Source organism: Malania oleifera, chromosome 4 (genome assembly GCF_029873635.1).
Source record: "Malania oleifera isolate guangnan ecotype guangnan chromosome 4, ASM2987363v1, whole genome shotgun sequence".
NCBI classification, from domain to species: domain Eukaryota; kingdom Viridiplantae; phylum Streptophyta; class Magnoliopsida; order Santalales; family Ximeniaceae; genus Malania; species Malania oleifera.
In genome coordinates, this window is record NC_080420.1 from 31,930,601 (window position 1) to 31,949,128 (window position 18,528).

Sequence of the window (18,528 nt, forward strand, 5' to 3'; positions counted from 1 at the left end):
ATATAAGTTATATAACTAATTTTTTTCACATATTTAGGAGGAAAAAAAATAAATTAGTTTTTAGTACTATTTTTTAAATTTCCATTCATTTTTTTTAAAATTAAAAAGAAATAAATTAGATAATAAATAAATGTTATTAACTCACAAATATTAAGATATTAATGAGAAAAGAATGAGTGTTGTTTTTTTAAAAAAAGAAAATTTAACTCAGATTTAATGAAATTTCAAAAAAAAAAAATTAAAATAAATATAGTATATATTTCTTAACGGATACTTAGTGGATACTTCTTTATAATTTGTTTATTAATTGGGTGAGTTTAGATTTGTAATTTACTCATCATTGTAGATGGGTCAACCCGAAGTTTGAGTTGCACTCATTTATGATCCAACGCAAATTAGACCTATTGACTCATTTTTTTGGAGGTTTTGAAGGGAATTTTGTTGATTGACCTCCAAAGAGGATTGGAGGGGAGTTTTACTTCATTGACTATCTATGTTTTTTAAAGAGACGTATTTTTTTTCACATATATTTATAACTCACTTCCTTTTCTATTAAAAAGAATAAATTAAAAGAAAAGAGTAGGATACTGAGTCAGTGTATTTTTCACATTTAGAATCGCTAATTAGGAAAAATTACATTATATAAAGGGGCAGCTGAATGGGTAAATGTGTCACTGAGGACATGACTCATTCTATCAATGCCGCTGCTCTATTGACAAATATAGATAATGCATCGCATTAATGAAGTAAATTTATTTGTATCATCAAAGATATGGATGATAATACAGTTAAATTTCGTCAATGGTGATGGAATTGTTAATTAAATCTTGTTGGGGTTACTAAACCTTCAAATTGTTTTGTTTTGAGTTACTGTACCTCAGCAAGTGTTGCAATGTCTATTATTGTGCTCAACACCAAGGCCTCTTAGTTAACCCTACCAGCATGGAATATCCATGGCAGCCTTGAAACCCAAAACCCAAAACCCAACCCCCTCTCTCCAAATCAGTGGTGGCCCATGGAGGAGAGAACCAACACAACCAACTCTCCTCTAACAAAACAAAAGAAGTAGAAAGAATTTTTTTAAAAAAAATAAAATGAAATAAAAGAATTTCCTTCTCTCCGATCATTTTGTTTTCACCAAAAGTACTAGAGGTGCTGATCTTAGTTAAAGACATTGATTTAACAAAACCACGCACATGCGCGCGTTTGTCAACTAATGACTTCCAAGTATGGGTGAATTGGGTGATAAAAATGGTTCTCTTTAGGTATTATTTGACTCGGGTCAAAACCTTATGATAGTGATGAGTTCATGCAAATATTTGGATTAATCACAAATGAGAAGATATTTAAATAGTCAAATTACACATAAGGGAGGATGAAAAGTAAAGTGTAATCCCAAGAGGGGGTGTGAATTGGGTTTTAAAAGTTTCTTTTAACTACTTTTATAGATTCTCAACTTATTATAAGTTTAGTACTCAAATAAGGATAATTTGATTTACAATATCAGTTAAAAATCAATATTCACTTTTAAAACTTTAAGAATGAGTAAATCAACTTGATCTTACAGTAATGTCAATTAACACCCAATCAATAAATTGATTCAATCAACACAAACCAATGATTCACAATGTAATGCTTTCAACTTTTAAATAATTCAATCCTTTCAACAAGATAACCAAAACAAGATTCACACTAAATAATGAATTCAACAAAACTTCCAATATTCAGCGATTGAGTAACTCAAAGTAGAGTTTGATAAAAGTCTTGTTTTAAAGAAGCACAATTGAAAATTCTAATACTCTTCCAAAACTCAAATTTTAAATAAACTTTAAAATAATGGGTCTTGGATGTTAATCAATTAACGTACTCCCTTATGGTTTCCGCAAAAAAAGTATTGATCAACTAACGTACTCCTTTTTGGTTTCTGCAATCCCAAGGTCAAATTAATTTTTGATTTATTTAATATCCAATCCACACAATTTATAGATTTGAAATTAACAACCACGCAGTTATATATGTGTAGAAAATTAAAGAGAGTTTAGGGAAAGAGAGTGAGACCGAGTTTTTTACGAGGTTTGACTTATACCCAGCCTACGTCCTCGTCTTAGGTAAGACCACCTAAGGATTCCACTATAGCGTTCCTTTATAGGTGGAACAAACCGTTTACAATCCCTCCTTTAAGGTGGAGCCCCCTCTCAAAGCGATACGTCACACTTGGTACAACGATTCAACCAACCTTGAACCGTCAAAAACTATAAGAGAAACAAGAAACAATTTGGTGTACAATGATACTCTCAAAAGAGTAGATTAGTACAATTGAAATCTATATACTTCAATCAAAATCATAATATAGAAAGATGAAACTCAAGTATATATATCACCAGGGTTCTTTCTTAGGTTGAATAACTCAATAAAAATGCAAAGACTCGCGAGCTTTCTTAAAAAATCGCAGTAAGTAATTCAACAAGAGTATAGGCAAGGTAGCTTTGAAGAGTAGAAAGAATTTGATTGATTTGCTGCTTATAGGTTGTTGGTGTGTTTGATCCTTGGGTTTAATCATGTATTTATAGAGTTTAAAGAGTATTTTTCGTGTTGCCCAAGTTGCTTGGAGTATTTCTCAAGTTTTCACAAAGTTTAGAATTCAAAAACTCAATTTTGGAAACTTCTCGTTAGTTTTAAAAATCTAAATTTAGAAGGGTCAGACGCCTGAACTCAAGGGGTCAGTCACCTGGACTTTAAATTTCAGTGAATTTTGGAAGTCAATATAGGGTCAGGCACTTGGACTCATAGGATCAATTGCCTGAAGAGGTTATGTCTGCTTGTCAATCGCCTGAACAGACAAGGTCAGCTGCCTAACAGTTTTGACCACCCTTCAATATTTTGGTCATAACTTTTTTTAGATAACTACAAATTAGATGTTCTTAGTATCAACAGAAAGTTAAGAGAAAATTCCACAACTTTTATGTTGAACACTTTTTACGATGAGGAGTTTTTGATAGATAAAAATATACATCAATGCGGATATAGAAAAAAATAACAGAATTTGGAAAATCCTGTTTGGTGTTTTTCATTCCAAAAATAATTTTAACTATTTTGAAATAACTTTTGACCTTATAAAAATATTTTTCAAGTATTTTAAAAGGTATCTAGGTCCAATTAATTAACCTAAGAATTTCATATATCCATATTGAAATTGTTTGAAGTATTTACATAAAGACTTCTTAAGACTTTGACATGTTAAGTACTTAGTCTTCATGTTTTTCCATCTCGAGTCTTGACTTCCAACTTCAATTCACTTTAAGCTTCATCAAATCATATTTGAATCCATGCTCTAATAGTATAAGCTTTATGAGATCTTCTTTCTTTGAAGTATAATCTTTCAATAATCCTTGTGTGCACTTGACCTTGTATTCACATATTTGAGTCCTGAAATGTCATCATTTAACTAAATATGTTAAGTTTCCCTGATTTGTTATCATTAAAATAAGATTTTAAGCCTTGTAAGGTTAACAATATTTGCAATATCAAGATCAATCTCAATAAGCATATCAGAATTCATGATCAATTTCAATATCATTCTCATATATCAAGATTAACTTAATATCACATCATGTCATAATTCAAGATCAATTATTATACTCATATACATCATTTCATAGTTGAGCCAATATACATGTTTAGGTATGTCATGCTAGTGTCATGCTCAATTTTTGCCCAAAAATTCTCTCCCTTTTGACATCAATAAAAAAGAGTAAGATATCAAGAAAAATTTATAAATGCTAAGGCAAAGAACAATTATAAGTAAAAGTATATATCAAGTGAAGGCACAAAACAGAAACTTTGCATTCATCATGTATAAAAAAAAGGCAATAAGTCCCCAAAATAACATAATAAAATAAAAACGATTTTATATTAGATTTTTCAGTAATTTTCATAAGTCATGATATCATTACATAACAAATCTAACTCCCCTTGAATGAAATGTATTTTATATTCAATAAATTTATAATATCATTCATGAAGTATAAACTATGTATTCATGAAGGTGTCAAAATTATCAATCATGCTTTTGAATTTATCATGTCATGCTCACGCTTAATTTGCTTACATTCAGTTTTACTAAATTTTCTCTCCCTTTTTATATATATATAAAAAAAAAGCCGAAAGAAATATTATGCAAAAGTACTAAGGACAAAAAAAAAAATTCTACATTTAGATCACAAAATAAGGTCCATTAGTCAACATATATTTTAATCAAAACATGGTTATCTATTATTCATCATACCAAAAAAATATATATAACATAATTCAACATCAGCATGTTAACTTAAGATGGTCAAGAGAAAAACAAATAAAAGAACTAAGTACAACAAAATAATATTTCAACCCAACTTAGTGTTTAATTTCACAAAATATATAAGCATCTTGCATTACCATTAGATTTGTATGCTCATGCTCATGCTTTCTTCAAACACTTATCCTTATTCCTTATTTGAAATTATTATACGATAAGCTCAATTTGTTTCAGATTTTCTTTTCTTTTGATTTCAGATAATTCTTTTGCATATGAATACCAAAATTTATATGACTTTTCAAATCTCAATACTTTTTAAGTTAAGCCTTGTACAATCCAAGCTTTTTTTTATTTATTTATCAGTAAATGATAAATTATATTGATCAAATGGATATGTACAGAAACTTTGGGTATACCCGAGAGGAAGGAAGCAAAAACTTCCATCAACAAGATCTACACTATTACATCAAACCTGGGCATTCCTAGGGGCAATAAGCCATTAAAACTAACTAAAATTATACCATAAACCAAAAATCAAATAATGCAAGAATTAAAATACCTTAGAACTCAAGCCATTGCCAGACAGAAAGCCATAAAAATGATGGATATCCAATCCAAGAGGAATCAAGGCGCAGCACCCTCCAACAAGCAAAGTCGTTAAGACGATGAGCAGTGCAGAATCATTGATCACCCCTCAAGCTTGAAAAGGATCATCAACTTGGCCGGTACACCATCCACAATGAGAAAGAAGAACAAGACTAAGATGAAGACAAGCAACTCGAACCACCTCTAAAGGAAAGCCATGATGATAACTAAAGACCAAGTAGCCACTTGGAAGCTCAAACCACCACCAGCACAAACCATAACAGAGGTTCAATCTGTCTTCCATAGAGAATCATAACCAGAAACCATGATAGAGAAACCATCCAATCATAAAATCTGCATCATTTAATCTCCAGTAGATGTACCAGAAAAAAACCAATCAAAAGCCAAGATAAGCCATCCAAGAGAACTCTAATAGGATATCTCAAGAATACAAGAAACTCCAACCACCTCAGAATAGTCCGAAAACCCATTGAGAGATTAGAAGGAGAAAAAGAACAGAAATGAAAATGGGAGGATAGAAAAGGGGAAATCGGGAAACACATTATTTCAAGAATCTCCAGCCTCAGAATGTTGGGAAAATATTATATATGAACTAATTCTCACAAGTAAATCAATGGAGTAATGCAAACAATAAAAAAATTGAGACACAAGAAATTTAACGTGTTTTCCTCAAATGTGGAGGTACGTCCACGGGGCACGGCTGTCCAAATCCACTATCACCAAAATATGTTGTACAAAGTGAATACAAAAGGCATATGTCTTACAAATACACAAGAGTGTATAAACAAAAGTAGCAAGATGGAAATGCCTCACCAAATATTCTGAACAAAGCTCCAAAGAACCAACCAAAAGACCACAATAAAAGAAATCCCAATATGCTGTAAATAATATGTAGCTGGAGACACACGAAGAAGAAGCAGCAGTAGCTTGCTGCAATGAAGAAGATGACCAACACTGGTGCATGGGCCTGCTGCAAGTGCTGGCTGCAGGCGTTGGGAGCTGGTGAGGAGAAAACAGAATGGAGATCGCAACACTCTAAGAGAACCGAAAATCTGAATGAAAATAAAATATTGGGGCGGCCACTATTTTCGAATTTGTGCGTATGAAGCGCTGCTTGGGAGAAGCCTAGGAGCAGCTAGGCATGGCAGACAAGCTTCTTGAGAAGCCAAATAGCATTAAATAAAAAAAACTTTCCAATCTCTTGGGCCCCACAAGGATGGAAAAACCCAACAAATCTCCCCCTCCCTACTTATAGGAACAACTCCACTAATCCGGCCAAAACTCAACACTTCACATGCTTGTCTCTTGACAATGCTTTAGTCATCATATTCGAACCATTATCATCAGTGTGAATTTTGTCAAGCTGCAATAATTTCTTATCCAACACATTCCAAATCCAATGATATCTAACATCAATATGTTTTGACTTTGAATGGAAGATAGAATTCTTACTCAAGTGAATTGCACTTTGGCTATCACAATAAAGAATATACCTTTCCTGTTCCATCCCCAACTCTTTTAAGAATCTCTTCAACCAAAGCAATTCTTTGCAAGCTTCCGTAATGGCAATAAACTCGGCTTCCGTAGTAGATAGAGCAACACATTTCTGTAATTTAGATTGCCATGCCACAGCTCCCCCTGCAAAAGTCATCAAATAACCCGAAGTGGATTTTCTAGAATCAACATCACCGGCCATGTCAACATCCGTGAATCCATGGAGCATAGATTTACCATTTCTAAAGCACAAGCACGCCTTTGAAGTGCCTCTAAGGTATTGGAGAATCCATTTTACCGCTAACCAATGCTCCTTTCCTGGATTAGAGAGAAACCAACTAACAACTCCAACAACATAAGCTAAATCCGGTCTTGTGCAAACCATTGCATACATTAAGGAACCAACAGACGAAGCATAAGGAATTTTCTTCATCTCTTCCTTATCTTTTTCACTTGTAGGACTTTGTTTTGAACTAAACTTGAAGTGACTAGCAAGTGGGCAACCAACGGGTTTGGCTTTATCCATATTGAACTTCTCAAGCACTTTTTCAATGTAACTTTCATGAGACAACCAAATTTGTCCTTTTTTATGATCACAAAAAATTCTCATGCCAATAATTTGTTTTGCTGGTCCCAAATCTTTCATAGCGAAAGACTTGCTTAACTCCAACTTCAATTTGTCAATCTTGGAGAAGTCCTATCCTACAATGAGCATATCATCAACATAGAGTAAGAGAATAATATAAGTGTAGTCCAAATATTTTTTCACAAACACACAATCATCCGAAGAGGTTTTTGAGTAACCATGATCAATCATGAAAGAGTCAAATTTTCTGTACCATCTCCGTGGTGCTTGCTTCAACCCATACAAACTTTTCTTTAATTTGCACACTAAATTCTCTTTCCCTTTTTGTTTGAAGCCTTCCGGTTGTTCCATGTAAATTTCATTTTCCAAGTCACCATGTAAAAAAGCGGTTTTCACATCTAGTTGCTCAACTTCTAAATTCAAGTATGCTGCCAAGCCTAGAACAACCCGAATAGATGACATCTTTACAATCGGTGAGAATATTTCATCAAAGTCAATTCCCTTTTTCTGACCAAAGCCTTTTACCACAAGCCTAGCCTTGTACCGAAGATTCTTTCCATCATTTTTCAGCCTAAACACCCATTTATTTTTCAAAACTTTCTTTTCAGGAGGAAGTTTAACCAAATCATAAGTGTGATTGTTAACTATGGAATTCATTTCCTCTTGCATAGCCTTCGCCCATTCAACTTTATTTTCATGGTTCATGGCTTCTTGATAACTGTCGGGTTCCCCTTGATCCGTTAGAGTAACATAGTCACTTGATGGATATATAGATGAAGGTCTTGGCTCTCTTGAAGACCTTCTCAATTGAGCTTGCTCTTGAACTTGTTGCGCCCCCTCATTTTCATTTTCAACATCATTAGGAATTTCATCATTTCTAACATCTTCAAGAGGTGGAAGAACATCTTCTATATTTTCATCATGTGCCAAAGGTGGAGAAGGTAAGTCTAAGTCAACAAAATCATTCCCATTAGATTGTGGTTGCTCAATCGTGCCAAAATCTTCAATTGTTTGATCTTCAAAAAATACAACATCTCGGCTTCTAACAATTTACTTGTCAACCGGATCCCACAATCTGTATCCAAATTCATAATGCCCATAGCCAAGAAAAATACATTGCATTGTCTTGTCATCAAGTTTGGATTTTCATCTTTTGGAATGTGAGCAAATGCACAACAACCAAACACTTTCAAGTGATCATAAGTAACATCCTTACCTTTCCAAATTTTTTCAGGAACTTCACCAAGCAAAGGAGTTGAAGGAGAAAAATTAATCAAGTCCACCACCGTCCTCATTGCTTCACCCCAAAATGATTTTGGCAACTTTGCATGAGAGAGCATACATCTCATTCTCTCCAGTATAGTGCGGTTCATCCTTTCAGCAATACCATTTTGTTAAGGGGTTTTCTTGACGGTCTTTTGATGTCTAATTCCTTGGCTGTAACAATATGCATCAAATGGGCCAATGTACTCTCCACCATTATCCGAGCGCACACATTTCACCTTCTTTCTAGTTTCCCTTTCAACTTTAACCTGAAAATGCTTAAACACGTCTAAGACTTGATCTTTAGTCTTCAAAGTGTAAGCCCAAACTTTTCTTGAACAATCATCAATAAAGGTAACAAAGTAAAGTGCACCACCATGAGATTTAACTTTTAAAGGACCACTTACATCTGAATGTATCAAATCTAAAACATTATATTTTTTAGTAACAAACTTTGCACGAAAAGGAGCTCTATGTTGCTTATCGGCCAAACAATGAACACAAGCTTTAAGAGAGGTACCTTTCATCCTGGGTAGGAGCTTCCTTTTGAACAAAAACTGCATTCCTTTTTCACTCATGTGCCCAAGTCGCTTATGCCACAAATCGGTGGAAGAGTGACTTTCAATTGCATTTACAACACCATTACCAATTTTACCTTGCATCATATAAAGTGTATCGGTTTTCTTGTCTTTAGCCACCACCAAAGTACCCTTTGTGAGCTTCCATTTTCCATCACCAAAATGGTTGTCAAACCTTTCATCATCAAGCTTTCCGGTAGATATCAAATTTAGTCAAATATCGGGTACATGTCTCACATCTTTAAGCACCAACTTGCATCCCAAATTTGTTTCCAAACAAACATTTCCAATGCCAACAATTTTTGATAGACCTTCATTTCCCATTCGAACAACTCCATAATTTCCTTTGGAATAAAAAGTGAAAAAATCTCCCCGAGAAGTGACATGGAATGACGCACCGGAATCAATAACCCAATCAGTCTCTTGACTTGTCAAATTAATGCAACTTTCATCACAAACAACCATGAGATCACCATCAGATGCAACTAAAGTTGTGTCTTCATGCTTTTTCTCAAAATTTTTCTCTTTGTTTTGCTCCTTAAATTTCGATTTTCTACACTCCCTCTTCATATGCCCCTTTTTATGACAATAGTGGCACTCAATATCTTTTTTCGAAATTGAGCTGGACTAACCTCTTGATTTATCATTATGGTGAGAATATCTACTTTTACTTCTGCCTCTCCCCCGGTTTTTTGTCACAAGTGCCTCTCAATGAGAAGAGCCAACTGATTTTCTTCTAATTTTTTCATTCAACAAGCTGCAAGTTACTTGGTTCATAATAACAATTCCATCGGGAGCCGAATTACTAACAGTCACAACCAAAGTCTCCCAACTTTCCGGCAAAGAGTTAAGAAGCATTAAGGCCTGCAATTCATCATCAAAAACTATTTTCATAGTAGCAAGCTGATTGATAATATTTTTCATCTCATTCAAATGTTCGGTAATAAGACCACCATCTTTATATTTCAAATTCACCAATTTTCGAAAAAGAAAGGCTTTATTTGTAGCCGATTTTCTATCATAAAGACCTTCTAATTTTTTCCACAATTCATGTGCCGAAGTTTCAGTAGAGACATGATGAAAAACACTATCATCAATCCATTGCCAGATAACACCAATGATTTTCCTATTAAGCCTATTCCACTCATCATTACTCATGTCTTTAGGCTTTCGGCTATCACCCTCAATAGGCCCATCCAAATCTTTGCAAAATAAAAGATCTTGCATTTTTGTTTTCCAAGTTACCCAATTGCTTCCATTGAAGTTAATCATACGGCCAACATTACCATCCATGATTTACACAAATTTAATGTGTACAAATAACACGTCTTTGATACCACTTGTTGGGAAAATATTATATATGAACTAATTCCCACAAGTAAATTAATGGAGTAATGCAAACAAAAAAAAAATTGAGACACAAGAAATTTAAGGTGGTTCCCTCAAATGTTGAGGTACGTCCACGGGGTACGGCTGTCCAAATCCACTGTTACCAAAATATGTTGTACAAAGTGAATACAAAAGGCATATGCCTTACAAATACACAAGAGTGTATAAATAAAAGTAGCAAGATGAAAATGGCTCACCAAATATTATGAACAAAGTTCTAAAGAACCAACCAAAAGACCACAATAAAAGAAATCCCAATATCTTGTAAATAATATGTAGCTGGAGACACACAAAGAAAAAGCAGCAGTAGCTTGCTGCAATGAAGAAGATGACCAGCACTGGTGCGTGGGCCTGCTGTAGGTGCTGGCTGCAGGCACTGGGAGCTGGTGAGGAGAAAACAGAATGGAGATCACAGCACTCTAAGAGAACCGAAAATCTGAATGAAAATAAAATATTAGGGCGGCCACTATTTTCGGATCTGTGCGCATGAAGCGTTGCTTGGGAGAAGCCTAGGAGCAACTAGGCACGGCAGACAAGCTTTTGAGAAGCCAAACAGCATTAAATAAAAAAAAAAACTTTCCAATCTCTTGGGCCCCACAAGGAGGGAAAAACCCAACACAGAATAGACCGGAAATCCATTGAGAGGAAAGAAAGAAGGGGGAGAGAATTTTTTTTTTTTTAGTAAAAACATGTAAATAACTTAATATGAACAAAGTTAGCTCCAAATGAGCTAACAACCAACTATAGATCAGAATCCAATCCAGAAGAGAACAAGACCCTTCAACCAAGTATCCAAGAGCAGCACCTCACACAGAATTAGACCCCAACACTGCATCTTACATTCTGATCCTCACTGCTCACAACAGAAGTCCAGCAGCTCTATGCAGATCTGAAAGCTGTAACAAATCACAAACTTCCATCGCAGAAGAACCAATCCTGCAAGATAATTAGTAGACCCTGCACTTCAGACTGAATTAAAACACCAACACAGTACCTTCCAGATTGAACCTGAGACACTGGTTCACTAACACATTCCACAAGTTAAAACTCAGGTTTGAATTAGGAAACACCGGCAACCATACACCTCAGGTCACATTCTAAAGTCCAAAGCACACTACACCAGCATCAGAAAAGATCAGACCTGCAGGTATAGAGTATCAACCCTGAAAATTAAATTCAGTATCATGATAAAACCCTATTCCAACTACCATAGGGACTTAGCAGGCAACAAGAAACACTAACAGATCACAAAAGGTCCAGCAGCCCAATGCAAGATCTGAAAACACTAACAGATCACAATTTTCCAACACAAATGAGCCTATCTTGCAGGAGACTGATATTAAATAATCTGCTGTCAATCAAAACAGTCCTCACTGCACACTCCCAACATTCAAGCCTCCAAAACTTCAAACTGAGCCATCAGTAATGGATCACACCAGATACATCTTCCAGCACTACCAGATTAATTCTGCAGCCCAAATGAACTAATAGCCACCAGATCACAAGCTTCGAGCACAAAGACCAAACTTGCAGGAAGCTGAGAAGACTCTGCACTTCAGAACATAGCAACCACCACCCTCATCAACTCCAATCTCCTCAAGTTCTCCCATAGAGCCCAAGACACCTAAATCCAAGCCTCAGACCACAATCTGTAGTCCAATGCACACTGCAACAGCATCAACAGAGGGTAGTACAGTTCAGACATGCAGGTACAGTGTGTCAATCCTGAGATTAAAACCTCGAGAAAACCCTACTTCACTACCACAGAGATACAGCAGCCTGGAAGAGTCATTCAGATCAACATATCTCAAACAAAATAAATCATCAAAATAATCAACAGTTCAGACCTGCAGGCTGAGTCAATGAGAAAGCAGGCTGTACGAATCACAGCGATAAAGCAGGCTGGACAAATCACTATCATATCAACATAAGTTCAGACAAATAGTCAATCATCAACATCAAAACTGAATTAATGAGAAGGATGTGTCATCAACTGCAATCCTGCAACTACAGAATAGAAACAAGGGGAACCACTGAAGACACCTGGAACTGAAAACTATTACTCCAGTCCCCATAGTAGGCCAACTCCAGAAGAAACCTTCAACTACAACTCAAAACCATGCCTGTAATCAGGAGAAGACATTTCAGATTCATATCTTATATCCTTCTTTGTTTCTGTTATCACATGATCACTCACATCCTGCCAGTTCCCAAGCTTTTATAAACCTAGAAAATCTGTCGAATACAGTTCTGTATGTATGCATTTGAATGACTCGAACGATGGCTTCTACAGGAGTGACCTTACCTTCAAATATCTTCTTGTTTCTGAAGTGCCATAAATAATACACTGTGGTAACAAAACAAACTTTTTTAGCCACTAATTGAACCCCCGTACCTCTAACTTCTTTATGCATCTTGAGTGTGGTTAATGCTCTTGTGATGCCCAACCAACTCCTCAGGTGACCCCAAACTGTAGTTGTAAAAGTACATTTAAAAAAGAGATGTTCTATTGTTTCCTCATCCGTATTACAGAAACAACAAGAATGCTTAATCCCTTCCACATGTATATTATCAGTGGTGGCTAGTCTTCCTTTTGCACTAAGCTAGAGAATAAAGGAGTGTTTAGAGGTGCAACCATTCATCCATACAACATTAAACCACGGAACCTTACTTCCTTTCCTTCTCCAGAAATGATAGACTTCTGAACATGAGATCTTGTCACCAATTACCCTTTTCCTTAACTGATAATTAGCTTCTCGTTGGTCTCTGCAATGCAGAAGTATGTTATTATTAAGTTCAATGATCATCTTAAACAAAGGAGAGTCCTCATGTTTAAAAGAAGCCTCCCAGATGTTACAGCCCCTCAAATAATTCTGATTTATCCATTTCACCCATAAAGAATCTTTTTTATCATGAATATTCCACAAAGTTTTTATGAGGATAGCTTTATTCCATGTTTTGAGATCAAAAACTCCCAATCCCCCTTCTTCTTTTGGTAAACACACAGCCTTCCAGGCCACCAAGGGTTTCTTCCTATCACCCCATAAAAACACCCTACACAGCTTAATAATATACTCTCTGACAGAGCTGGGAATGGGGAAAATTGAAAGCCAAAAGCACTCTGAACCCTGAATAACTGAGTTGGTTAATTCTAATTTCCCTGTATAGGAGATAGTATTCTTCGGCCAAGCACCAATATTATTGGATATCTTACTAATTAGTGGAGAGTAGTGCATAGCATTCGACCTAGTCGATGTTAGAGGAATGCCCAAATAACGAAAGGGGAATTCACCACGAGAAAAACTAGTTAACTCCATAATTTCATCAAGATCATTATCTCTAATACCTGCAGTAAAGATATTAGATTTAAGTTTATTAGCTTCAAGACCAGAACACTCTGAGAATTTCCTCAAACACTCCATAAGCTTCAATCCAAGCTTTCTTGATTTGTGGCCAACAATTCCATTTTTGTATTCATTTATTTCAATGTTAACTAGTTCAATATCCTTGTATTAAATTGAATTAAATAGCTTTCCATATATTGAACAAGGAGAAAATTTCTTCTTATATTTGAATTGGCTATCTTGAATCTTGTAGGCTATGGAGGCATCCCTTTCATTTTAATGTACATTTAGATTTCTTAATTTCTAAAAAGGGAATTACTAATCCTAATATCTTTGGAGTCCTTAGTTTGTGAACTAGGCTTTTTATCTAGGTACCCATACTTTCTTGGGTCCGGATGGTTTACCAAGAGTTGATTCTTTTATTCTCCAAACTTGTCTAATTTTTACACCCTTTCTTTTTAATGGACATTCAAACTTAATGTGTCATTTCTCCTTATATAGAAAACATGTGGTATGTGTGTAAGCATTTGAGGAGGTGCTAGCATAATCTTTGGAGGCTTTTGCAAAGTATCCCATGTAGAGGTTCTTTTTCCTTGTATTCTCAACTCCATTGAATCCTATACCTTCTTTATTCAAGGACATTCTTTGTGCGCCAATCATTTTATCAAGATTTTATTTTCCTTAAGCGAAGTTATAAATTATTTTATTTTGATACTCAATTTTCTTTTCAAGGCAAAGTATTTCTGAATTTTTAATTCCTTTGCAGTTAGCTTGCAGCCTTACTACTTCTTTAGTCATCTGATTTATTTTGCTTGCAAATTTATCAATGACTAGGTCCTTTTCTTTTTCAATCGAAACTTGAGATCTTAAATCTTCTAGTTCTTTCATCATCTTTTCATTTTTACTTTCTAATCTCTTGATTTTTAGATCTTTTTCTCTTTTAGCAAGATTTTTAGATTCTAATTCTTTTATCACAGCTTCTTTCTTATTTTTCAATGAAGTATATCATTTAGTTACTTTAATTAAAATCTTATGAGCTTTGAATAATTCACTTTGTAGTTCTTCATAAGATGACATACTCTCATCATTGGATTCCGTAGATGAATCATCACTATAATCATTAAATGATTTGGATGAGGAGCTTTGTTCTTCATCATCGCCCCATGCCATAAAGCAAGCAACCTCTTGGTTACTTGATTCACTATCTGAACTACTTGTACTAATATTATCCCATGTAGTGGCTTTCATTGCCCTTTTCGTTTTCTTTTTGGAATCTTTCTTAAGTTGTAGACAATCCGGTTTTATGTATTCAACTTTCTTACAATTATAACATGTTGGAAGTTCAACTTTTGTTTTCTTCTTACCGATTTCCTATTCTTCATCTTCATTTGATTTTGAGTTCCGGATTTTTCTTGTAAATTTATTCTTCTTTCTAAGGATTTTTGCAAGTTTCTTGGGTATAAAAGCTATTTCATTTACATCAATCTCTTCTTCATCTTCATCACTAGAGCTTTCACTTGAGGCTTTAAATGCAATGGATTCCTCATTTTTAGATTTTCCACTTCTTTCGTTTATTGCCATCTCATAAGTGAGTAGAGAACCTATTAATTCATCTAGGGAGGTATTTTTCAGGTTTCTTCCTTCCATGATTGCTGTGGCCTTTGGTTCCTATATCGGAGGAAGTCCTTTAGGGATTTTTCTAATCATTTCATATGTTGAATAATTTTTCCCTAAAACTTTTAAGGAATTTACTATGTGAGTAAACCTAGTATACATGCTAGTGATAGTTTCATTAGGATTCTTCTTAAAGGTTTCATACTTGCTAGTGAGCATGTCGATTCTACTATCTCTAACATCTATCATTCCTTCATAGGTTACCTCCAGCTTATCCCAAATTTCTTTAACTGACTTACATGTCATGATCCTATTGAATTCATTGACATCTAAAGCACAATATAGTGCATTCATGGCACTAGAGTTTACTTGCATCATGTTATAGTCATTATCAGTCAAGTCTCGTTCTTCTTTAGGAACTTCTTTACCATCTACTAATTTAGTAGGAATGTAGTCACCATGTGTGACAACTTTCCATGCTTTCCAATCCATAGTTTGAATATATATTCTCATTCTTTGTTTCCAAAAGGTGTAGTTTACACCACAGAAAATAGGGGGTCTAATTGAGGATTGTCTTTCAACAAAAGGGGATACACCTAGGTGTGCCATATAGATTTTTATGTAACTTTTAGTTCAGGATTTGCTATAACTTGACTCTAATACCAATTAAAAAGTAAGGTGCAGGATCACTTGGAATACTCTCACTCAATATTATTTTTTAAGAGAATGATCAAGGGAGGAGTATTTTGGCTTGTATTTGATGGAAGAGCTCTCAAAAATTCAGAGGATATTTTCTTAATCAAAATCACTAATCTCTACTTAATCTTTGCAAATGAACACATATATATAGGCTCACTCAAAAACATAAACGTTGGGACATAAGGGTAATAATTAAATTTGTTTTTTAAACAAGTTTAACCCAAATAACCCCATTTTACCCTTAATAACCTGTGGTAAAAATAGGCCAACCCGAGAGTTTCGGTCGCCCGATCCATAGGGTTGGTCGCCCAAACAGACACAAGTGAAAAGTTGAATTTCAACTTCGAGTGCCCGGGAAAACATTCGGGTGGCTAAACCAAGGTGATTTTCCAAACACTCGAGGTTCGGTCACCCGGTTATTAGTTCCATTTGCCGAACTTCATGATTTGATCACCCGGGGTATATTTAAACTTGAAGTTCAGGTGCCCGGGAAAGGTGAAAAAGTCAACATTCATGGTTCAGTCGATCGTGAACGTTCAGTTCATTTCAGTTCGGTCGCCTGACCTAAGTCAATCGGATTGACTTTTCAACACTTCAGTCGACCGAGGCGTTTTTAACGTGCATGGTTCGATCACCCAAAACCCTTTCAATTTAAGTTCTCAGTCTTGTTTTTGAATATAGATTCCCCTGTTTACATAGATAGTATTTGTAAGATAGTGGAGATTTTCCTAAGTGATTGTGCAAGGACCTGGGGTCTATCTAAGGTCTTTGAGCTTAAAGGTTCTACCATGCATGCTATGCATTAATTATTACATACCTTTTTCTTATTATTACAGACCCAACTGAAAATAAATATTAAATACAAATGTAAACACTTTTTCTTCATTTTCCTTGGAGTCACTGTATGCCACCAAGAGATATGATTCTTCTCCATTTCGTGCATAGAGTAATTATGTACACAAACTTAGGGCATAGGTTAGATACAAAGGTATTTGTCTTTATCAAAATGGGATATGACCAATAGAGTCAACATTCTCCCCCTTTTTGATGATAACAAATACTTTATGCAAAAGTTGGTACAGCCATAAAAGGCTTCCCTTGAGAATATGCATAAAGGAAAGAAAGACATGCATTCAAATTAATTACCCAGTTTTGCCTACTTCTCACCCTTTTGGCATCAACAAAAGGGTGAGGATAGAAAAGATACGAGCATATAGGCTAGCAATGGATAATAATCATTCAAATACAAGACATAGTTTTGGGAAGATTTTTTTAAAAATTCGGCAGCATACAGTTTGAAAATAGAGCATTTCCCAAAAAAAAAAAAGATGTCTGTATAACAATGACTTGATTGATTTCAAGTTTACAATTATCTACATCAATCAACTCAAATAGTCTAGTATATCAATAAGTATGACTTTTAGCATCCAAAACTATAATATAATCATACAATAATGCACAATAAATAACAAAGAGAATCTCACAAAGTATAAAATATAACAATGATAGATTTAAATTTTCAGAGCCTTAGTTTTCTAAGATGAGTAGCTCCCCCTAAGAATATGCATAGTTGAAATGTCACGCCCCGAACCAGCGGATGGGTCCCAGGTGTGATTTTAGTAACCTAACTTATCTCTGTATCATTAAAATATACATGATACTATACTAAATGAGGGTCCAACCATGTGGGGTAGGCGTAAACCCTATACACAATTACATACATGTCCATACACATCAAATACACAGCGAAAATGTTCTTTCTATACATACATCATACCATACCAGAGTCTATACATAACTAGAATATACGTTCTCAAAATACAGTACATACTCCGGGTGTCTACAAAACCCAATACTGACAACCTAGTTACAAAAACCCATACTTATACAGGTACTAAATGTAGCTAACCGACACCCACGCTTCTAGACGCTAGGATGCTAGTTTCGGCTACCTGAAAGGACCTTAAAAATATTTGTATATTCGAGGTGAGACACCTCTCAGTAAGGAAGAAAGCATGTTATATCAGTGTGTGGCATACAAGTGTTATTTTAACATAAAATATAACACGATACAGTTCCAGTATTTTCACAATTCAGTTCCAATACATACGATACCAAATATACGGTCAGTGTCATCACACTCAAGCACACGATACCCTGTGATAACCGAAGCCTCACAGTGATATCGTTGCTAGTACGGTGTCCACTCACACCCATCGGTGACCAGCCGAAACAAACTAGTGATATTTCACACCCTCGGATATAAAGTCGGACGCTCTTGCCCACGGTAATTAGATGAGACATGGTGGCAGTGTACGGTAATTAGCTGCCCTTAACTACTTTACAAAACCTATAACAATTTTGGAACTCATGTTCCTATACTCATCAGCGTACGGTAATTAGCCGCCCCTAATTGTTTTACAAAACCTGGAACATTTTACATACAATAGTTCATTCCACACTTATTTGAGCATACACAAATCATATCGTTTTCAGTTCAAGAAATATAGTTTAATATAAATACAGGTACGATCATCTCAATACTACAGTTTTATACAACATACAATTTTCCAACAAAAATAGAAATGATACCTGAAATCCCCAATTTTCCCAAAAATCGTAACCCGAAAATCCCGCATTTTCACCTGATAGATTTTCCCA